Source organism: Cupressus sempervirens, chromosome 5 (genome assembly GCF_028749045.1).
Source record: "Cupressus sempervirens isolate cs-2001-9-10 chromosome 5, ASM2874904v1, whole genome shotgun sequence".
Classification (NCBI taxonomy): domain Eukaryota; kingdom Viridiplantae; phylum Streptophyta; class Pinopsida; order Cupressales; family Cupressaceae; genus Cupressus; species Cupressus sempervirens.
Window position 1 is genome coordinate 565,534,057 of NC_143122.1, and position 26,163 is coordinate 565,560,219.

General features: G+C 34.5%; 1 pseudogene; it reads right to left on the reverse strand.

Moving 5' to 3' along the window:
• Window positions 1-424: 424 nt before the first annotated feature.
• On the reverse strand, window positions 425-25,720 carry LOC149557187 (protein CTR9 homolog; annotated as a pseudogene).
• Between the last annotated feature and the right edge of the window lie 443 nt (window positions 25,721-26,163).

Genomic DNA, 26,163 nt, shown 5'->3' on the forward strand with positions numbered 1-26,163 from the left:
TGTATTGTGTTTTTTAATGGACACTTTTAATGGATTTCTAACAAGCCACTACTTTAAGAATATGCTCTCTTTCATCAAGATTACTTTCTAAGATAGTTACTAAACTTTTTATGTCAATACTTTAGTTAGAAATATGCTTTCTTGTTCAGCAACACAAAATCTGCCTTGTCTTCATAATTTTGTAAAGTTCTATGATGCTCATCTTGCAAAATCAACCTTGACATTTTTAAAAATTCATTGAAACATAGTGCATATTCCTTGTTTCTTGTATCATATTTCATTATTCCACAAAGTTTTTCTCATGATCAAATCATACAATTACATAGCCTGACAGTTCCTTAAATAAAATTAGCATACATATAGAAAAAATGCACAGAGATAGTAGGTTGTGAAAGAAATAATATAGGGCTACAACCTGGGCAGCCTATATTAATCCTTGAAACCTGCCATGTGTATGAGGGCTTGGCACTACTAACAGTTGGCTAAACACATAGAGCACGTTCTTTAATTCAGACACTGCTTGGCAAACCTCATCAGCAGTACGCTTTTTCTTTTGAAGTGTTGAAGTTGAAAACTTCTGCATGGCAACACCAACATCAAAGCATAACATGTAATTTGAGGGTGCCAAATGTACTGCTCTTAATAATATTCTTTTAAAATCTTGTCACTATTCTGCTTCATAATGTGATCGAGCTAAATATAATAAAATTTGGGTGTTAGTGCCAAAATAGAATTTCCTCAAACAATTTTGATACATTTTCACTGCAAGCTCAAACTGTCCTTGTCCAAAGTAGACATGTGCTAGATTTACCCACACCTCAAGCATCTGAACAAAGATGTTTCCTACTACAGCTTCTTGAACCTGTGTGAAAATTTCCTTTGCAATATCAAAATGACCCCTTTCAGCTAGCACAATGCCTGCCCCATTTGCAGCATAGACATTTCCAGGTCTCTAAGCCAACACTTTACAATATAGTTCCCTAGCCTTATCAAGATGTATTCCCTCCACATCTGGATCCTTCTTCTCATTGCGTGAAGCTACAAAATAATTCTATTTTCCAAGAGAAATGCTAGCATAAGCATCCTTACCATCTGATACATTTTGTGCAATTTTAATTGTTTCTTTTTCTTTAAGCCAGTCATCTATTTTCAGTTCTAGGTTGCCAAGCATGGTAATTGCATTTACTGAGGTTTTATCCACCTTAAGTGCCTCCCCAATCAATTATAGGCTTAGTTGGATCTCATTTTGAGCCTGGGCCATGGCTGCAAGTCGTAGATATGCATCCACATAATCAAGAAACTTGAACAATATTAGCCTATACAAAAGATTTGCTTTTTCAGTGTCATGTAGCTATTCAAATAGCCTGGCAAGATTAAATAGTATGGTATATAAAATATTTTACATATTCAACAATGGATGATCTATATTCCAAGAGATCTTTTGTAGTCAAAATAGAAGTTTGAAAATTGTTGAAAATCTAGTATAAGTTTATGTTGAAAATGGTTCTAATCTTTTAAATTGAATTCACCAAATAAAGTTATTTGAGAAGATGTTTTGTAGTCAATATAGAAGTTTGAAACATAGAAAATGTTATTTGTTTTTTATTTGTTTCACAGAAAGATTTTGAAGTCAATAGAAGGAAAATCAAGTGATGAAATAGTTCTATTATCTTTTATTTTATTTTATTTTTATTGAATATATATCTTAAAATTATTTTAAATAAATCTTAGGTTCAAATTTATTCAATATTTGATTTATTTTCAAAAAATAAGAAATTGTAACCCACTTGAAGATTTTTGTGACATATGACTTCTAAACGATCCATGAGAATTTAACTTATATCTTGAAAATATTCCAGATTTATTTGATTTACATTATTACATATATACATATATGTTTCTAGAGATATTTAGTTTATTTAAATATGTTGTTGCTTCTGATCTATCTACTGTATAGGTAAAATACTAAAGGTTCACCACACAAAGAGTCTTTTTGATGAAATGATGTATTCACCAAATAAGAAGTATTACCAATGTAGGATGGAATGAATTATTTATTATATCATCCCCAAAATACCTCAATAGGAGACAAGAGGTAGTTGAATCATGAGCTTTCCATTGAGTTCGAAGATATTTTTAGAAAAAAAATATGTATTTTTGGAGAATGGTTAACACTATAAAAGACAAGTTATCTAAATAGATTTTTGAATTTTTTGTTAGAAAATATCAACTAGGATAAGATTATAAATCAAGGATAACAACATGATTTGGTATCCTATTTCCAAGATAAAATAGGCTACAAAGAAAGAAAAGTGGTTCACTCATAATATTCTAAAATGCTAATTTGGGTATAAATTGTGTCTTGTTGTCTTTACGGGCTTCATTTGGCTGGTCATTAGCTAAAAAACTAGGAATATATAAAGATCAATTAAATAGGGATAATCATTTATAGTTTTTGTATGAACACATTTAGACTATTTTAAATTAAATATATTGATTTTCCTTTGCATTGAGTTGCTATAATAATTTTGTTTGCTTCAAATCCATATAGTAGATTAAATAAAATGTCTCGTTATTTCTATATTCACCACTACTTATAGGTGAAAAAAGAGCATTCAAGGACTATTGTGATATTTTTTATGCAAGCTCACAATGTCTGATAGACTTTCAAACAACCAGAATGCTTTATCCCATGTATGAAAGTTTTCATTTATAAAATAGTTATTCTGTGGTATATGAAATATTATATATATTCAACAATGAACGATCTATCATTCTCTTGTAACATTTAGCAAATAGTTTAAATACTTGACTTTCTATAATATTTTGTTAGTATGCACATTTTTGGGGAGCCAAATGACAAAGATGAGCTTGAAATATTTGAATACATTCCTTTTCATACGAGTGATTATGAACATATGTCAAGATAGATTGAAATATACATATATATTTTTATCGCACACTTATGTAGTGCACACATTTAGATATGTGTAGTTACTTTTAAACATGTTAATCTAGTGTAGCTTATAAAATGTCTAATATAAGTCTAGGTTGAAAAAGGTTATAATTTTTTAATGGAATTTGTCAAATAAAGTTATTTCAGCAGATGTTTTTTAGTCAACATAGAAGTTTGAAACATAGAAAATGTTAGTTATTATTTTATTTGCTTCATAGAAAGATCATGAAGTCAACAAAAGGAAAATTAGGTGATAAAATTTTGTTCCTAGGTAGGGCCACAATAATGGTTCTCACTTTCCATAATGAAGAAATCAGATGGAAAGTGGGGAAGCTAAATTTTAGGGGCTTCAAATGAAGCCAAATCTTTGAATGAAGGTCCCAAGGGGCTTCACTCGAAGCCTCCATGCCAATATTGGTGTGGGGGCTTTGAATGAATCTTAGGGCTTCATTCGAATCTGACATGCAGACCTCGTTCATACTCCTCATAACCGATCGGAAAAGATTTTAAATCCAACATTTTTTTCTGTTTTTCCCATGATTTCATGTATGAGTTGGTGGACTAGGGCGCTAAGAGGGAAGTTAGTAAAATCATACCTTGCATCAGCATCTCCGTCTATGATGCAGGAGCACCTATTCATTGGATTTCTCATGGATAAATTCATATTTTAAATTATATTTAAATAGTATTTAAAAAGCAACTCAATTTAAATAGTGTTGTCACTTTATCCCATGGAAACTCAAGTGAATCACCTTCTTCTTCTAGTCAATGGAAGAATTCCATGTCCTTTAAACACACAGGAAAAACTTCAAAATTGATACTGGGGCTTTTATTGATGAATTCAACCCAAACGCCATTTCCTAATGCCTCCATGAAAGTTTGCTGAGCCAACTCTAGTTCATCATGCTCAAAATGAAGAACCCTAGTGTTGTTTAACAATTTGATGGGGACACAACCCAACAACCAGAATAGACACAATAGAAAGGGGAAATTATATTAACTGAGAAAATAAGCTGGTACAAACAGTGCAGAGAAAATAAACTCAAAACATGCCCTGCGGGCTTACAATAGCATAAATCTGGAGAATATTTCTCCTTTTAGCACCTCCTCTCAAGCTCCAATTCAAACTGCCTTTTACAATGCCAGAAATCTCCTTAAATAGACCCCAGAGGGTTAAGGACTAGGAGTACATTCTAGAAAGTGCTAGTAGGCATCCACCGACAAAATAGAAGGTTCCGAAAGCTGCGTTAGAAGTCGGTGCAATTCTAGAAGAATCCAGAAACAGTAGCCGAACTTCCGGGAGGCATAACTTTTGAACCGTAACTCCGATTGACGAACCGTTTACATTTTTGGAAAGCTCTCAAAGCGCTCTATAGCCCTATGGACCAGCTTTTCTCGTCCCCCATTTTTTGACCCTTTTCGAGGTCATTTAATGCCCCAAACCTAACTTTGAAGCATTCTTAGGGGGTCTCCAAAACTCGAAAAACTGTAATAACTTTCAAACCGTGGGGCCTTTTAACCTGATTCTTTTTTTGGAATGCTCTAAATCTTGATTACATTCATCTGGCCAAGTCACACCTTCTAGGTCACCAAAATGATGGTCAAATTGCATGCTCCTATTTTTTTGGGATTTTTAAAAGCACTGATAGTTGAACTATGAGAGTTGGAACCTTTATTTGAGCCAAATGGGTATCCAAAAATGCAAAGACATAAAATAGAAACTAAGTCTAAGTACATTTTTTTGGGTGACACAGGATTGCCCTTATACCTCTGGATGCTCCTGCATCAGACACCCAGGGTAGATTGAAAAGTGACCCTGTCACTTTATGGACGGTAGAGGAAATCCCAAATGGGAAACCTCAGCTGCTGAAATCGAAGTTGAGTCTTCGATTGGTCATCCTTTCCATTTGACCAAATACTCTTCATACTGCCTATTTTTGGTACTCCTACCCACACGATGATCTAGAATGTCTTCTATCTCCTCCTTCTTAGAGGCAGGAATTGGACATGGCTCTAAAACCAGCTCCTCATCAGTACCATCATCATGATACTCTGTCAAATCTGCAATGTTGAAAATGGGAGAAATGTGAATACCATCTGGCAGCTCAACCTCATATGCATTTCCTGAGTTATGTTTCTTCAAAATTTTGCAGGGACCAAATTTCTTCATTTTCAGCTTGTTGTAAGTACCAACTGGAAATCTTTCTTTTCGTAAGTGCACCATGACTAGATCCCCTACTTGTAATTCCTTATGTCTTCTCCTTGCATCAGCCCTAGCTTTATACTCTTGATTCATCTTGATAATGTGTGCTTGAACCTCCTCATGTAGACGCTTGATGTGTTTAGCAAATTCCTCAGCTTCAGCACTTGTTCTCTCCCCTTGTTCTATCTTCCTCAATTCTGGTGCAGTCCTTGGGCTATTCCCATATACAATTTGAAATGGTGATTTTCCAGTACTCCTATTTACAGAGTTATTATAAGCAAACTCTGCCTGTGGTAGAATCAAATCCCCTCCCTTGGGCTTATCCCCAACTAAACATCTCAGCAAATTGTCCAAACTTCTATTTACCACTTCTGTTTGGCCATCAGTCTGTGGGTGATGCGTGGAACTGAATTTCAAGTCTGTTCTCAACTTCTTCCACAATGTCCTCTAGAAATACCCCACAAATTTAGTATCTCGGTCAGAAACTATACTTCTTGGAAGACCATGTAGTCTTACCACCTCTTTGAAAAACAAGTCTGCAATATGGACAACATCATGAGTTTTGTGGCATGGAATGAAATGTGCCATTTTGGAGAACCTATCAACCACCACAAATACTGAGTCATTACCCCTTTGGGTCCTTGGCAATCCAAGAAAAAAATCCATACTTATGTCCTCCCATGGCCTTGATGGAACAGGCAATGGCTGATATAGGCCAGTATTTTGACTAAACCCCTTGGCCACTTAACAAACCTGGCAACTCTGTACAAACTTCTTCACATCCTGTGTAATTTGAGACCAAAAATAATGTTCTCTAAGAATGGCAATGGTCTTATCCTGACCAAAATGTCCTGCCATCCCTCCACTGTGTTTCTCCTTAATCAGATTTTCCCTCATGGAACTCCTTGGAATGCACAATTGACTACCTTTGAACAACATGCCATCCTGAATCAAATAGTCTAACCACTTGGTTCTATCTACAGCAACAGGTTCTTTACAAGCTTTCCATGCTTCAGCAAAATCAGGATCCTCAGGGTACAAATTCTTGAGTTCATCAAACCCAACTACTTCAACCTGCATTGTTGTAAGCAACAATTGTCTCCTACTTAATGCATCTGCAACCCTGTTAGATTTTCCACTTCTATGCTTTAACACAAATGTATAACTCTGCAAGAATTCTACCCACTTCATATGCCTCTGATTCAATTTACCTTGGCTATTTAGGTACTGTAATGCCTGATGATCAGTATACAAAACAAATTCCTTTGGCAATAAATAATGCCTCCATTTCTTTAAGGCCTGAACTATTGCATAGAACTCTTGATCATAAACAGAATACTTCTTCTTTGCATCATTCAATTTTTCACTAAAATATGCAATAGGCTTACCTTCTTGGCTTAATACAGCCCCAATAGCGCTACCACTAGCATCACAATCCACCTGGAATACTTTTCTAAAATCTGGAAGTGCCAAGATAGGCTGTTCAGTCACCTTCTTCTTTAGCAATTCAAAACTTCTCGCGGCTACTACAGTCCATTTGAACTCTTTTCTATCCCCTCTTATTGTATCAGTTAGAGGTGCACATATGCCACTGAAATTCTTAATAAACTTTCTGTAAAAACTAACCAGACCATGAAATGATCTTACCTCAGTAGCAGACCTTGGAGTAGGCCATTCCAAGATGGCTTTTACCTTCTCTGGATCCATTTTGAGACCTTCAAGTGATATAACAAATCCCAAATAGACTAACTCCCTTTTTGCAAAGACACACTTCTTTAGATTAATTAACAGTTTCTCTTCCCTTAGCCTTTCAAGGACACTACGAATATGCAGTAAATGTTCTTCCAAAGTCTTGCTGAAAATTAAAATATCATCCAAATAGACAATAACAAATTTTCCCAAGAACTTCTTAAGTACCTCATTCATGAGCCGCATGAAGGTGCTTGGGGCGTTCGTCAATCCAAAGGGCATGACTAACCACTCATAAAGACCCTCCTTGGTCTTGAAGGCTGTTTTCCACTCATCTCCTTCTCAAATCTGTATCTGATGATAGCCACTCTTCAGATCTATCTTTGTGAAGTACTCAGCTCCACTCAAGCAGTCCATAAGATCATCCATCCTTGGCAAAGGAAATCGGTACTTGATGGTTATCCTATTTATAGCTCAGGAATCTGTACACATCCTCCACTCTCCATCCTTTTTTGGTGCGAGTACTGCAGGTACTGCACATGGACTTAGGCTCTCTCGAATCAAGCCCTTCCTCAATAGCTCCTAAACCTGTCTATTTAGCTCCTCTGTTTCAGTAGGAGTCATCCTGTGAGCAGCCTTGTTAGGAAAACTAGCTCCTGGAATCAGATCTATTTGATGACTGATTTGCCTTACTGGTGGCAATCCATCTGGAACATTATCAGAGATAATATCTCCAAATTCTCCTAGTAAATTTGAAACTTCAAATGGTATTTCACTACTACCTTCTTTATCTTTTCTAGGAATCAAAGCATAGCACATGCGCTGATGTTTCATGCCATCTAAAAACTTCCTTCCATCAACAAGACAAATCCTAGCACTGCTACATACCTTTTCACCTTCCTTTTTCATGGGCTTCAATTTGTGGCGAACTCCATCCTTTGTCAGAGAGTATGTGTTTGCATGTCCATCATGTATTGCATGTCTATCAAACTACCATGGTCTACCCAACAATAGATGGCAAACATCCATCGAAATAACATCACAAAGAACTTCATCATGGTAACTCCCAATTTTGAATTTTACTAAACATTGTTCACTTACCAGGACCTTATGATCATCTTTTACCCAAGAAATCCGATAGGGCTGGGGATGTTTCTCCCTCTTGAGCTTTAGCTTAGAGACCATCTCTTCGGATACCAAGTTATCAGTGCTACCACCATCAATGATCACATCACAACATTTATCCTCACACTTGCATCTGGTACGGAACAAGCTCCTCCGTTGTCCTGGTTCATTTTCACCACTTAGTAGGACTCTTTCATTTACCAAGGTCTCTCCTCTTTCTGCATCCTCTGAATGTGATGATTGTGCATCCTCATCCACATGAGCAACCCTAGCTTGGCCCTCAGCTCTCCTATCTGTCCTTCCTTGTCATTGAGGGCATTCAAAGGCACGATGACCTTCTTCATTGCAATGGAAATAGGTACCACGGAAGCCTCCTCTTCCTTGCCCACGTCCTCTACCTCTTCCTCTTTGATTTCCAAAGTCTTGATCACGGGAGCGGTTGAAACCCTCATTCCTCTGGTTCCTACTAGTACCCTCATCTTCATTTTTCTTTTGAGTTTCATTGCGGCCTCCAGATGATCTACCGCTTCCCCTTCCTCCTTGACCGCGCCCTCTTTGTCTTCCTTCAAACCTTTTACTCAGCTTCTCTTCAACTCGTAGGGAAAACTTGTATGCTTCTTCAACGCTGGTCATTCTTACCAGACTTAGTTCTTCCTGGATGCTAGGTCGTAACCCACTGATATAATGAGCAACCTTCTCCTTATTTGCTTCTGCATGTCCCGCTCTAATCAGGAGTCAGTAAAACTCCTCTGTATATTCTTGGACTGATCTTCCTACTTGCTTTAACCCATGCATCTTCTTAAACAGATCAAGCTCGTAGTCCACAGGAATGAACTGCTTCTTCAATTTGTCCACCATGCGATCCCATCTTGTGATCTTCTCCTTTCCTCTTCTAAGTCTTTCCAGTTGAATCTCTTGCCACCAGATTTTGGCATGGCCTTTTAGTTTTGCCTTTGCAAACTTAACCCTATCTGGGTCCCTTATATCCTCATATTCAAAGTATTCGTCCAGTTCATTGATCCAATCGATCAACTCATCTGGTTTCAAATTTCCCGAAAATATACCCACTTCAATTGTAGGTCTTTTCCCAAACCTAGAAATGGCCCTAAAAAGCCTTTCCTCTACAGGATTCAGAACTTCCTCGTCAACTTCCATTACTTCCTCTTCATTGTCATCCTCACTATTATCATCTGCGGCAATATTTGCTCCTCTACGAAGCTCCTCTTGCAATGCTTGTACCTCTCTCTGGAGGGCTCTAACCTCCTTAGGATCAACAGCTCTGGCCCTTCCACCATGCTCTCTTCCTAAAGGAATCTTCTAACTCAAACCCACAACCACACAGTCCTGGTGCAAACTGCCTCACAGTCGGCGCTCTGTCTACACACTCAGGAAAACCCGCTCTGATACCACTTGATGGGGACACAACCCAACAACCAGAATAGACACAATAGAAAGGGGAAATTATATTAACTGAGAAAATAAGCTGGTACAAATAGTGCAGAGAAAATAAACTCAAAACATGCCCTGCGGGCTTACAATAGCATAAATCTGGAGAATATTTCTCCTTTTAGCACCTCCTCTCAAGCTCCAATCCGAACTGCCTTTTACAATGCCAGAAATCTCCTTAAATAGACCCCAGAGGGTTAAGGACTAGGAGTACATTCTAGAAAGTGCTAGTAGGCATCCACCGACAAAATAGAAGGTTCCGGAAGCTGCGTTAGAAGTCGGTGCAATTCTAGAAGAATCCATAAATGGTAGCCGAACTTCCGGGAGGCATAACTTTTGAACCGTAACTCCGATTGACAAACCGTTTACATTTTTGGAAAGCTCTCGAAGCGCTCTATAGCCCTATGGACAAGCTTTGCTTGTCCCCCATTTTTTGACCCTTTTTGAGGTCATTTAATGCCCCAAACCTGACTTTGAAGCATTCTTAGGGGGTCTCCAAAACTCAAAAAACTGTAATAACTTTCAAACCGTGGGGCCTTTTGACTTGATTCTTTTTCTGGAATGCTCTAAATCTCGATTACATTCATCTGGCCAAGTCACACCTTCTAGGTCACCAAAATGATGGTCAAATTGCATGCTCCTATTTTTTCAGGATTTTTAAATGCACTGATAGTTGAACTATGAGAGTTGGAACCTTTATTTGAGCCAAATGGGTATCCAAAAATGCAAAGACATAAAATAGAAACTAAGTCTAAGTACATTTTTTTGGGTGACACAGGATTGCCCTTATACCTCTAGATGCTCCTGCATCACAATTTAATGGGTACATCTTCTCTGCTCTTCTTCAGAAGAGACTTTGCTGTGTTAAGAGAATCTAAGGTTGCACTGGGGTCTGATGATATCAATAACTCACCCATCTTAATAAAGGAATGAGCATCACGTGGATCTATGCGAGTTGCCTTTCTTAGAATTTCCAAAGCCTTCTCTCATTGCCCTTGTTGAGCATTTATATGGCCTACAGCTTTCAAGTTCTCACAGTTCTCAGGGTGAACCTCCAGAACCTTTTCAAAATTTGAGAGAGAACTCTTAAGATCTCCCAATTTCATTTAACCTGTCCCAACCCAAAGTATGGCAACACAAAATCTTGTGGCTTCTGGCTTTCCTTGACTGATGCCATGTAGTAGTGGCCAGCAATTTCATAATCACCTTTGCTATGATAATATCGTGCAAGATTATAATATGAATGAGATTTCATGAGAGGGTGGTCTGTCGAAACAAGAGCTATCTTAGTCAACTGTTCATTTGGATCTCCACATTGCTAATCACTTGGATCAATGCTTTTCTCTTTCTTCACAAAATAGGTTTGGTCCCAGAGTTCAGCAAGTCAAGAAAGTGACCCATTTAGGTTAGTGTCTCCCCTCCCAAATGATTTCCTCAAAATCAATATAGATGGGTTTTCAAGGAGTAATTCACATCCAACAGGAATGGGTGGTACTAGTAGTGGAACTTTAAGCCCTGTTTAAGTTTTCCTTTCCTACTTCCTTAAGTACTCATTCTAAAAATTAGATGGAAGCTTGGGCTATTCTCTATACTCTTGAGAAAGCCTGTGTATTGGTCTGGAAAATGATTTTTGCAAGATGGACTATGATTCTTGTCACCCTTCTGAATAGTGGAAATTTTCTAGATTGCTCTTGGAGGCTAGCCCTGGTGGCTATGCTGATGTACAATTTAATATGTTTGAGAATGAATATGAACCTTTTTGTTAATATGATTCTAGATGTTGAGTAGTTAGCTATAGATGCACCCTTATGTGTGATCTTTTTTCTTAAATCAATATAAAAAGGTGTGGCCCCTCAGGCCACAATTTATGTGGAAATGAAAAAATGTAAAATAAACATAGATATAAGATAAGAAAAATAATAAACAATGGAATAATAACAAAAGCAATAGCCATTGCTAAAGTCTACCCTTCTCATACTTTGTCACTTGCATAAGCTCAAAAGAAGAGATGCTATAAGCCCTAGAAAAGACATAGTTGTTGAACCTAGGAATTCTCATAAAACTTTTCAATGTGGAAATCGTTTCTCATCATGCATCTAAAAAATAAGTCTCGCCGTAGATTTTTCTTAAAATCACAGTCAATGAATTTAAGGCTATAAGAACAAACATGCCTACCAAATATGACACTTTGGGTTTCAACGTTGAAACTAAAAAGCATCAACCTACGTTGGACAAAACAATTTAAACAAATTGAAATGGAGTACCCAAATCGAGAATTGCTAAATGTCCTAATCAACTAGTTTTTACGCTCTACACTAACGACCTAGTATTTATACCAATTATGCTAATTTTTGTGGAATATGTATCATAAATATTGCCTCAAATCCTTAGCCTACCCTATGGGCCCAGAACCTGTCCAGTTTGCAAGTACTAACTAGAATTCAAAACTGATATCTTGATGTATTTGATAGATCATTGTCAATTGTCTGATTTCTCTTTATTATCATTTCTTGAAGGATTGATGGGTGGATGCTTAACCAATTGATGTCTTAATTATAAATATTTAAATGATTTGATGCTAGAATGGTTGATACTTGAATAGTTGATATTTGCTTGTATAAGTGACTGATTGTTTGCTTGCTGGTCTAATTGTTTGGTTATTTTGATATTTGATTCCCAATTGATGATAGGTGGACAATTGAATGGTTTACTTTGATGGATTCAGGATTGATGACTTAACAAATGTTGATAGTGATGATTGAATGAATGCTGATTTGATATATTGGTGTGTAATGATTTCATAAATTGATTCTTGAATGGATTTCTGATTTTGTATCTAGTTGAATGAAATGACATTTGATGGTGAATTTCTATTGATCTTCCCTTTATATTTTATTTATAAAAGAATTGCCACCCTTCAAAAGGAATTGAGTCACCACCCTTCATTGCTGCCTCACGGAATAGTAATTTATTTCCAAATGATTGTATGCTTCCTTCATGTTCTCTTCTCATAGAATGGTCTCTCCTTTATATCTTAATCCTTCAATACTCATAACTCTATTGCACTCATTTTGATCATTCACTAAACTTAATTAAATAACAATTATATTACATGTTATTTTAATTTTTTATATTTTTACTTTTTATTTTTATTATTGAATGTCATGTCAAAAAGGGGACATTATAGTGAGATGCATTACAATATAGCCAAATAACAAGAACATTATTGAAACAAACTGATACAACATTCAGATTATAAAATCAGACTACTGCAACAACACAAATTAACCTAATAGAAAGCATAGAATACCATTCCCACAATGACCAAACATTTACCCACTGAACTACACCTCTTCTAAATAATGTAAGATGTTGATAACACGTTGATACTGCCATCACACATGTCAAATGAGACTGATACACACTAAAAGCCACCCCAATCAATTGTAGCTAACATCTGGATGCACACTTATAATTGATGTCAATCAAAATACTGAAGATCTGGAATAGGGCATAGTGGTTGTTGATACAGCAGGTACAAACTCGTAGAAAGCTCACCAGATTTGCCAAATTCTACATAACTAAGACTTAGCATCAAAGGTTCTCCGTAGGCACCTTGAAACCACCAAATATTGGCCCCAAAATAGGAGCCCTTCATCTCCAAGCTCTCACATACTTGCTCCACTTGGTACAGCACCCCATAAAGGTCATCTATTCACTTTCAACTTGGATAGCCTACAATATGGTCTTTGTATACAATTCATTTTTTGTCGTTTCATTATATGGTTTGAACAAGTGTGGAAAAAAATCAAATTTTTATTATGAATTTTCTATTCACCAATCTATGTTAAACTAATTAGCAAGGTCACTTTCCTAATACTTTATGAACTGGATGCTATTCGAAAGGTCAGTTTCCTAATACTCACTATAGTACTTGCTATTCAATTGAGATAGACACGGCTCATTAGTTTGTCTGTATTCTCTTTGGATTTTGTTAAAGAAGACAGCTGAATGCTATATGATGAACTAAAAGTTCTGTGGTGTCAACAGGCTTGTGCATCTCTTGAGCCAAATTACCACCCCCAGTGATATTTGTTATTGTTCAAAAGCAACACCATACTAGACTATTTGCAAACTGTAATGGACACCTAGGAATGCCCAAAAGTTGAACCAAGGCTGAAATTATATTAATGCTAAAAATGTTGCAATCAATTACAAAGAGATGTATTCCAAAGGCCAAACCCTAAGGGAATGACATCTAGAATGTTACAATAGAGAATGAACGTCCTCTATTGCCAAAAAAAGAGTGTGATTCACACATCCAAGCTCTTATCAAATACAAGTCATAATCCTCCGATACAATAATCCCATGCTCAACAATGAGACTTTTAGCCCTATTTATCCTTTTCTTCATACTTCTAGAAGGAACTAAAACATTAATTAATTGCAAGAGCTAGAAGCTTCCTCCTTCCAATAATTAATGCATTCTCTAGAAATCCCTCCCTAGCAATAATTAATTAAATGACGAGAGGCTTCCGTCCTTCCAATAATTAATACATACCCTAGAAGCTACTCCCTTGTAATTAATAATTAATTAATTAAATACAAAGTCACCTTTAAATTAAATGACTTAGACTTTGGAGAACGTGAGAGCTAAAAGATGGGATAATTAAAAATCCACCCTTCTTGAAATTGCTTGTCCTCAAGAAATTAAGTAACATAATGGACTCCAACCTCCACCTGGATCCCAATATGTGATATCCATATGGAAGTTATACCAACTGCAAACCCACATCATCAGGACCAACCCCTGTAGCCTAGCATTCAAGACCAACCCCTGTAGCCTAGCATTCAAAACTTGTGTTGATGAAGTCAGAATGTCACCATAAGGCAACTCCATAGAAGATCTATGAAATGTCTTCTTCCCTGTATCCATCCACATAGTATATATTGGATTGGAATGCATATTATCACTATCATGCATTGAAAAAGATGTAGCTACAGGTGAACTATATGTATTCATGCTAACTGTATCAACAATAGGTGTTGCCACATCGAAATATATGGACATAGGAACAACTTTAACTGCTACAACAAAAAACTGAACCAAATTTGTAGTTGATGAAAACTCATAATCAACAACTTGTGTGGCTTCATTAGAAAATACATCAACCACTGCATTTATATCATTAAACTCCTCATTGGATGGTTCAACTGACATAGAAGTGGCTACTGATATGATAGTATCCTCATGTTCTCCTAATCCCACTGTTACTACAACACCATCTCCTGACAAAGCTTCATATGTGGTCTCTTGACTTTGCACACATGTTTCTATTGATTTTGCTAAAGCACCCATATCACCAACATCATAGATGGGTGGCTCTATACATGTCTCGATCCCACCTGAGAAATCAATTACCTTCCGCTCTGGAGCAACATACAAATCGTCAATGTTGATGCCCATCTTTCTAGCCATAAGTTGCAATAGCATATCCATTCGCCTATTCTACTCCTGTTGCATCATATCCATTCGCCTATTATGCTCCTCTAATGAACTCAATGACCTAAGCATTGCATTTTCTTGATCTGGACTAGTATACATTTTGTCAAACTCTTTCCCTTTATCTCACTGTTCCAAATTCCCTATAAGACCTCCATAGGATGGCAGGACTTATAGCTCTGATACCACTATAATGGACACCTAGGAATGCCCAAAAGCTGAACCAAGGCTGAAATTATATTAATGCTAAAAATGTTGCAATCAATTACAAAGAGATATATTCCAAAGGCCAAACCCTAAGGGAATGACGTCTAGAATGTTACAACAGAGAATGAATGTCCTCTATTGCCAAAAAAAGAGTGTGATTCACACATCCAAGCTCTTATCAAATACAAGTCATAATCCTCCGATACAATAATCCCATGCTCAACAATGAGACTTTTAGCCCTATTTATCCTTTTCTTCATACTTCTAGAAGGAACTAAAACATTAATTAATTGCAAGAGCTAGAAGCTTCCTCCTTCCAATAATTAATGCATTCTCTAGAAATCCCTCCCTAGCAATAATTAATTAAATGACGAGAGGCTTCCATCCACATAAAAAGAGATCAGATTGAAGTATGTGAGTATTAAAGACCAGATTGTAGATATCTTTACAAAGCCTTTTCCTAAAGATATATTTGAGTACTTGAGAGATATGCTTGGGGTTATGCCCTTGCCTACTTTTGAGTAGATGATGCAGAGAGTGCATTAGTCTAGTGGTACAAAGCACTATTGTTAGCTTGGACTGAATGTTGATGCTTCCTATATGGGGGAGTATCTATGATGAGTTGAGTTATTTAGGACTCTTGGTATTTGGTTTTGATTAGTGTCTTTGGACACTCGAGCTAGTTGAAGACTTGGAGCAGTACATTAGCAATTGGTATTTAAAAATTGGTATGTTGTAACACTGAGATTGAGGCCTTTGACATTTATGTCAACAGGGGAGAGAATATGGAAGAAAAAAAATTCCTAAGTATGGGAGAGAATAACTCCTAAGTATGGGGGGGAAAATATGCATGAAGGAGAGATATCTCATTAGAGAGATTTAGGAAGATTGATAAAATAAAGTAGGAATATGCACCTAATCTATTGTGAATTGTTTAGTGTGAAGTAAACAATTGATGTCTAAGAAGCAGGAGTATGCTTCTGTTGTATTGATATTTTTTTAAGTATGTGGACAACTGATGCTGGTCAACAATAGCAATATAACATTGTTTGGTATTCTTGGAACTTAGATGGTTTTTCATCTATGTTTCCATCAATGCCAAAGAAGGAGATTATTAGCATGAATGTTGATGATACTAATTTGGGGGAGTATTCTAAACATTGGAGAGTATTGGCACATTGCATTCATTAGTATGTTTGTCATTGATGTCAACATATAGCATGGTTTCTGTAAAGACTGGGTGAGTAGCATACAAAGATCTTAATGTTACAGACAATGGTTTGATTGTCTAGTGATACATAGTTATGGACATGTTCAACATAGTGTCTTGATGATGTGGTCAAATGCGCAGTCTAAGTTGAAGATGTACATAAGTTGTACTTGATTTATAGAGAGTAGTTCAGAGATAGAGTATTGGAAAACCAGCTCTTAATGTTTGTTTTCTATCTTACATCTGAGATGCAATGAGAAGATGCACATTCAGACAATGATAGAGGATAGTCTGTTGATGACATTAGCAAGTGCGCAAGCCCTAATATCACACATGTGAAGTTTTATATAGACTATGAGCCAATAATGCTATTGTAATTGTAATTAATTAGTTATCTTATTATAATTAATTGGGAAACCTTCAAGGATGACTCAAGGAAGTATTATGAAGATATGACATAAAGGAAAGATGTTTTCCTTATTTGTAAGTGTGTGAAAAATCTATTGAAGTGCAAAGTGCAAAAAGGAATAGAGTTCTTATTGAATGCATGTAAGTGATCCTAGAGATAATTGGATTTGAGTGTTGTGACATGGTTTCAAGTTCAAAAGGAGAAAAGGTATGGTTGATAGGACAGAGGAAGAGGAAGGAAGTACATTTCATTTCTATTATTCTACAAGGAATAATATAGAGATCATTTGGACAATGGGTTCATCGTTCTTTCCCTTGAAGTTGTTTGGGTAGTGGGTCTAGCTATCTTCCACAACTCCTAACAGGGATTTAAAGTCTCCTAACAAGGACTCATATGTACTGAATGTATTCATAGAGTCCTAATAGGGTCCATCCTCTAACAAGGAGTATTTATATTAGTACATCATTTTGTGGGTACCATCCCCACCGGGGCTTTCACTCTGCTCAAGGTTTTCCCTAGTTAACATATCTAGTGTTATTGTATAAGAGTATCTTGTTGTAGTTTTAGTTTATATTGCTCATATGGTTAAGTTTGTTTAGCGTTGATAACTTTGATAATAGTTGTATAATCAATTCTTCCCCCCCCCCCCCCCAGTCATATTAGTGGATAATATATTCTAATAGTTATGTGCACACACATTCTCATAATCTGTACCATATAAACATGCACCATGCAAAGTATAATTTGTCATGATTTTCATAGACATTGAAAGATATCTATCATAATAGAAAATTGAGTTATTGTAAGTTCATCACCTCTCAATATTTTTTGCAAATAAAAGTGATAATCATTTGGAAGTTGTCACTTACTCATGATGTACATAGGGGATAGGCCCTTTAAGGTCACACAGACACACACAAGGACTTTTGAACTCCCTCTAAAAATCAATCATTTGAGCTTGTCGAATAAAGTTGCCTTTGATGGAGCATCATAGTCCCTTTGAATTTAATATGCTCAAGATCTTCAAGGATCAACTAAAACATATCCTCTGTCTACCTCTTTAGAGAAATATTTTAGACTCCCTCTGAACATCAATCTTCTGAACTCCTTTACCTTTGAATAAGCGACAAACTCCCTTTGAATCTGATATTAGTTTTTCCCTTTTCATGATACATGATAATGGACCTCTTCTTTGATATCTCCTTTCTTTAAAATGTGGTATTTTGTCTTATTTTTTCCCCTTTATTAATGGGTCTTCCTGCAATGGCAAAACTATAATCTCCCCCTTTGTTATATTGCTAGGAAAGATTGTATCTCTCCAAAAATGGCATTAAGATCTTATGTGTTATTAGATCATGGCTTGTAGTGTATTTGATGCCAATGGGATTTATAAATTCACGTCTTGAACAAAGCTCGATAGTCATTGAGTAACATGGCATTTTTTTATTTCTCTTGAATACTATAAAAAATTTGTATTTTCTTTTAGGTTCCCATGCATATATTACATCTTTATTTCCATTTTATGTTAGGCTTGGAATGTAGTGAGACTATCTTTACCAATTTAGTCATCTCTACAAGATTTTATAATACCTTCTTGTTATTATCCAATACATCTTTTTCATCTATTTTCTCTACTTGTTCACACAATGTTGTGTATTTCTCTCTTTATATCTTATGATTGTGTATCTCTGGTTTGATAAGTGACACCTTTGTAGCTCTTTTGTTTGAACCACAATCTTAATCATTTCCTATTGATCTTAGTTGAGATAATTAGTTTACTCGTTGACTATTATTGATTTGCAAAATATCTATAGCTATGAATATTTGTCCCCAGTCTCTATTTATCTTTATCATTGATTTTTTTGTCTTTTACATTCTTGTTGTTATGTTACTTCTCGTCCTATCCATTATTTCCTATAAATTTTATTACAAATACAAGCACCAATCATTCTATAAAGTATAGCCACTTGATCAATTTTAATCTTCCCCTATCTTTTATTTTGATTTGATATTAGGAATTTGTGTTTGCATATGATATTCTATCATTGCTTATATGCAAATTGCATAGTATTCATGTTTGGGCATTATATCATATACTTCTTTTTGTATGCACACATACATCCTATTTCCATCATATTTCTAATCATAGATTTGGCATTACTACCTATAAATGTCAAATACCACACTAATTATTTGAATCTAAATGAGAATTATCTCTACATTTATCAAAGCTATCGCCAACGGGGGTTTGATTGTACACTCTCCTTCATATGGTGTTATTGGACTTGATTGATAATGATGTGGACTCCCAAGCTCTGTCTACTCTTTTCCAATTATTACTTCTACATATGCCTATAATCTCAGGCTCTTTTCAATATTGTTTGGATTGTCAAGATCCTTGAATCTTATGATTCCATATATTAAAATTTATCCAAATGTGTAGAAACAACCAAACCAACATTGAATCTTTAGACATATTCTTCCATTTTTACTTTCAATCACTACTTTTCTTTATTTCCTTACATTCATAGTTTTTCTTTGATACCATGTTGATTTTTCTAGATTGTTGTAAATGTAATGACATAGTTTTTTTTGATATATCTTTTTCCAAATGACATTGATCTCTTATTTATATTGAGAATAAGAAATGACACACACACACACACACATAGAGAGAGAATATATCTCATATATAATTATACATAGTTTTATCCAGCTGAAGCTACCAAACATCAACATTCCTAAATAGGCATCTATTTCTCATGCCCATCGAATGGATCTAGAAACTGTTAGGTAATGGTCAACCATTGTGTAATGTACAAATCCTTTGGTTATTTTTTAGGGGTAACTTAGTTTAAATTAGGTTTTTGTCCTTTTTATAATTTACTATCTCGCATTTGTAAAATGATTTTTAGGTCCTTTTAAAACTCGTTTTTACCTCTTATAAGAAAAAAAAACACACATAAATTCATTCAAATTTGAAATAAATGGAAACTCCTCAGTAATAAGAATATTACTTAATCATAAGGATTTGGAATTTTCTCTTAACTCTTTGTATCATTTCTTTTTTTCTATGTCCTTTGATGCTTTCTAGGCTTTACCTACCATTCAAGTGTTAATTTAGTTCTATTATTTTTTGTCAAGTTGGACCACAACACTTACTATTTAGTTTATAGGTAAGCCCTGATACATTAAAATGAAGCCTTTTTAGGTGGGTTCACTATACTTTTTAATCAATTCCTATTTTGAATAACAAAAAAAATGTTTCAGTTATTTCTTCATTTTTTTTATTGGCAAAAGATCAAGGCCTAGTATTATGTTTTATAAATAATTTTAAATATATATTCATGAGGGGACTGATAAGAAAGAACAAAGTAAAGAACCACCAGTCTTGCTTGTGACTAATTGTGTCATGTACCTTATATAATTTATAAATCTAGTTTTTTAGTAACACTAGGTTATATCAGATGAGGACATGTCCTCATGTACGTAGCACTTTTGGATTTTCACCACCTATCCTATTTTATTTAAATTCCATGGTTTGATTTTTGGCTTTAGTTTACAAATCTCTCTTTATACATACAAGTGAATTCTAGAAGAGGACATGTCATCCATTTGCAACATGAATTTTAAACATCCATCTACTATCCTATTAAGCCATGCTTCTTCTCTATGGCTTTTTATAACTTTCATAATGAATTTTATAAGCATTCCTAATTTAGTATCTTTAGTTGTTTCAAAGATTAAAAAAACCTACATATCTTTATTTCCTCTCAAGAAAGAGTTTATTGTCAATAATTCAAGATGGAAAAATCATGATAATAATTCATAATAATTAATACTCATATATTTTTGAATAACACTGGTATGCCTTAAATGCTAGAATCAATATCAACTTCCAAGATGATCAAAATAAAAATGAGTGAGCGATACAATCTAACCAAATATTTTCTATTTTTTGAAAAAAATTTAATCATATTGATCATATATGTGGACATTTATCTAAAATTTATAGTATATAAATTATTTGATTTTTAAATATATGGTCACATTTTCATATAACTTTTATTTTGAGGGACTTATATCTCATACTTAGTCTAGTCTAGATTAGAATTTAATGGAATTCCAACACTTTTAAAATCTATAATCATTTCCAAACAAGACTATTTGAGGATTATCTAGCAATCAAATTGTTTATTCTAATTACTTAATATAAAAAGTTATAACTATTTTAAAAGAATGCCTAACCAAGTTCTATCTATCTATCAATCTATCTACCTAGCTACCTACCTACCTACCTACGCATCTATCTATCTATCTATCTATCTTCTATATACTATAACATGTGTGCAATCAAACACACACACACGCACACACACACACACACACAATAAGGAAAATATAGACCTCAGAGAGTGAAATAATGTTCCTTTCATTAATATTATATATAGCACGCTCAAGGCCCCAAGATATTTGTCGATGAAGACTTCCCTATAGAAGGCTACCATATCCCTCTTGTTAATAACATCCAAAACCATGTAGGAAATAATCGTACCTACTAAATCCCCATTCAACCTATGGATGAAAAAACAACCAAAATATTTTTCCCCAAAGGAAATTCCAATTTCTCTTTAGGCCATATTGTCAATAGGCCTTAGGATTCGATTCAATCTTTCAATATTTATTGGGCCCCAAAATACCATTAAGCCTTTCTGATTGTTTCCCTTTTTAAAGTATGAGTCTTTTGTTCATCTCTTTACTTGCATGTTTATATCACTTCTTGGTGATTGAAGAGAAACACTTCTTTTTGGAAGTGAGCCAACATCCCTCATAGGATTCATGAAAAGGGACTAACTGCCTCTTGTGTTTTATAAGTGTAGTGGTTGTATTTGGCATTAACAATTTGAGCTTTTGGTTTAATGATAAAACTAGCGGCTTACAAGTGGTATTAGAACTGGTCACATGTTCAAATCCACATAGGCAAGTGATGTTGCATGGGGGATTGTTGGCAGTTGGCTAGAACCCCTTATGAGATTCATGACAAGGGACTAAGCTCCTCATGTGTTTTATAATTCTAGTGGTTGTATATGGCATTAACAATTTGAGCTTTTGGTGCAACAACAACACTAGCAACATACATTAAAGAGTCTTTCCTTTTCTTTAGCCACCAGTGTGGAGACTAATGCTTGCACATTTCATGTCCTTGAAAGTAGAAAGATGGTATTTTGGGGCCCAATCACTCCTGAAAGGTGGAATTGAATCCTAAGGCTTATTGACAATATGGTCAAAAGAGAACTGGAAAAGTATTTTGGAAAAGTGTTTTGGTTATATTTTCACCTATAGGTTGAATGAGGATTTAGTAGGTACATTTATTTCCTACATGGTTTTGGATGGTATTAACAAGAGGGAGATGGTAGCCCTATGTAGGGAATTATTAATTGAAAAATATCTTTGGGGCCTTGAGCATGCTATATATAATATTTATGACAAGAATGATATTTTTCTACCTAAGCTTTTGCTAAGTGATTAAAGTACTCCTTAATTTTGTTCCACACTTCTCTTGTATAATATTGTTTATTGATCCATAAAAATTAATCAAGAAGAAACTCAATGATATTTTTATATTGCGGATCATCCCCACTTCCAATTGGATTTCTTAATACTATTTTCATAGTGAACCTTCATATGATCCCATGCAATGGCTATGTATGTGAAATTTGTACTTGTAAGGATTTGCAACCACAAAAACTTCAATAGATCATGAGATTTCTAGTTTGTCATGTAATATCATATAAATAATAGTAATAGTAGAAAAAGAGATCTATTGGTTCCTAATAGATGTGAGTAGGAGTCCTCTCATATTTTCCAAGCTATTCAATGACTTTACTGCACTGAGATAAATGATTTGAATGAAATGCAAGATTAAGCTTTATATTTTTATTTTTCAATACAAATAAGATATGAGATTAATCGTAATGAAAGATAAAAATGATACAAGATAATCTATTTCTATAAAATAGACATAATTCTTATGCTAATTATGATATACAAATTAAGCTAGAGTGATGATAATAAGCAAAGATCATAATTTTGATGCACAATATCACTAGAGAAAAAATAACATGATAATATTACTCTTCAGTTGCACATGAGAACTAAAGAGAGGATCCCTAAATTAATAGAAACCTCAAGTAGAATAAATGGTTGAGATTGATTGATATGAATGTTCAAGATTATTTCAAAGTTGAGTTAAAAGTTGAGAGGTAAGCATGCATTTTAAGTTGATCAGATGCCTTAAGAGGTGAAAGATGAGTTAAAAGCTAAGAGGTAAGCATGCATTTTAAGTTGATCAGATGCCTTAAGAGGTGAAAGATGAGTTAAGCCATGCTTTCTAAGTTATTTTAGGAGATAACAAAGATCAAATAGATTGATTTAATCTCCATGCTCTAGTTAACAATTTTTATTTTTATTTTTCTAATTTATGCATAGTTTTTGAAAAATAAAAGCAAAAAGAGGCATTTAGCTCATGGTGTAGTAGGAACTAGAGTATTAATGTAACACCCCAGCTAAGAATCCCCAAAAAAACAATAAAATGTGGAATAATTTTTTAAATTTATTTTTAACATACAATCCTACATAAGTTAAATTCATAAAGCATGATCTATCCTTCACCCTCTTAGATTTCTCAATGATTTTTCTTAGCCATGTCTAGACATCACATAATAAGAATAAGGATTGGAACATGATATCGTAAAGTGTAATAAATATCATCAACCATTAAATATTTGAATAGATATAGAGTGACAATACAAAGTACATATTTTCTATGACACATTTTCAAACATGCAATTACAAGATCATAGCCTTATTCTCAAAGGTTTACATGTACATGAGTTATGAAAATTCTACAAGTAAAATACTAAAAGAGATACAATCATTCAACTATAAGTGAAGAACTAATAAGTATCATGAGGATATTGAAGAATCGATCATGTTGTAGTCATCAAATAAAAATATTCAACTAGAATATAATCCTCAATGGAAAAATGCTCACCACCCAACCATGTAAACCTCATGGTCCACTCCCTTGAGCTAGGAGATGGACTTCAAGATCACACATGCCAAAAGATCAATCAATAAATTAAAATGCACAAGATACAAATATTTGTCAAGAAGGAAAAACAATATAAAAAATCTAAGAGAGAGCATTGAATAACCCCATAGATAACAACTTAAATAATAAAGGGACTTCCTATACTATAGGTGAACTAAGCACAACTAAGGGAATCATAGCACACATGCTGAAGGGTGTCATCACATATACTCCATTTTCTTGGGTAGTCATAATAGTCAAACTGGATGTGACCCCAAGGTGAAACTCATGTAGAGCCAACTACCTCTCATGTGGACAAGGTGTCAACTTTCTAGATCAACATCCCAAAGATGGCTAGGCACATCTCTATCCCATCTTGATTTAAAAATAATAATTGAGGCTATGAGAGAGGATTTTTTTTTTTTTTAAACTGTGAATCCAAAACCTAATTCATTAATTAATTTATCACTTTATTAAGACTACACAATGGGTTATCCTGGAATTACCACTTTGGGCCTCAACCCCCCCAGTTCAAGCCACCCTCCAAATATGTTCCTAGTAAATTCTACCAAAATATGAAAATGATAAAGACATAAAAAAATTTAGTTTCAAACATCCATACCAAATATTATTTCTAGCCCTATGAAGATAATATGATACAAATTCAAACATTACTAACCCCATCTTAAATGTATTTACAATGAAACCCCCAAGTAGTGATCGAAAACATAACTCCAAGGAAATTATAAACCCCAATAGAGAAAAATTCCTAATTCACTATGATTCTTTAAGAACATAGATGCAATAGGTCAAAGAAGAAAAAAGGTAAAAGGTATATTGGAAAACATGAGTCACAAGTGAAAAACTTGTCATCAATCATAATGACTTTCATGCCTCTGGTAGAAAAATAACTTTCCAAAAGTTGAGACAAAAATTCATAAACTCCTTGTAAAATAAAGTCATAGACATGATCATCACATACACCATTTCATTATAATATTTTTGGATTATAGTAAAAACAATTTTTGAGGGGACCCAAAACCCCATACAAAAAATAAAAAAATACAAGATAGAGTCTAGAAGATTTCACAAGGACATGGAACCTACAATAGCATCAAGAAAAAACCATATTTTACAAGGATCTAGAACCTAAATAGTAGCATACAAAAAAAAACTAGTTGGAAATAAAAATCCACAACAAAAGACAACCATCAGAAAGATACAAAACTAGAAACCTGAACCAACAACTAGGGCTAGCAGAAGAAAAATATGAAATTACCCTATTACTCAAGCTCCTCCATAGCCTTAGACAACTCTTTGGTAGTATCAACAACCTCTTGAAGGAGACCCTCAACATAGGAAACATGGGAAACTTCAATAGCACTTTTTGTGCTTAGCCTAGTCCATTTGCCAGGACCACCAGTCATTGGGCAGACATAGGGGAAATAGTTTCCTCATTGCTCCTCCTACCAATGCTAATTGTCATTGCACATAAGATTGTAGTACTCATGTCCATCTATTGGCTGCTATCCTTGACTAGTTGCCTCACCACAACTTCATAGGCAATTAGTTTCTTAGGAATGTTCTCGATTTTTCCTTCAAGCTCAATTCTTTTGTTTTTTTCAATATCTAGATTCTTTTTCAGCTCTTTAACACTTTTCTTTAGGGTTATAATTTCATTATAGAGCCAAGTATCAACCTATAGAGTCACATCTGCCTTCAATTTAGATTTGTTAAGAAATAAAAGCCTTCCACTAATGTTCTTCTCCCTAGTCTCCTCATCAACACTCTTCAACTTGTGATGAATAGTGTCAATGTGGGCCTCTTCAGGCATAGAATTTGTATCCCCAACTAAATTCTTTTCATCAATGTCATTCATCTAGGTAGTTTCAACAGTATTTGGCTTGTGGGTAGTAAGAACCATATTATCATCCTTATTAGTATCAATCAATATAATTATTAGTCAATTATCATCGTATTTCATTATAATATTTATCAATATTAATTTTATAATTATCTCCACACACTAGACTCTAGTTCGAACTATTCCATAAACACAAGAAAAACCATTTTAGAAAAAATTCTAACCAAATAAAGAAAAACATATATTTGGTACATAGAGGACAACATTTGTTGATAAAAGGAAGAACTTTGTACTAAGATTGAACTAATTTAAATTTACTAAGATAAATTAATAAATCAAGTTATTTTATTATATATATTTAATTAATTTAACTACTTCATCAATTCCAAATTTTTAGATCAAATAAATTCCATTAAATGAGATTAATAAATCAAAAAATTTAATTTATTAAATCTAAT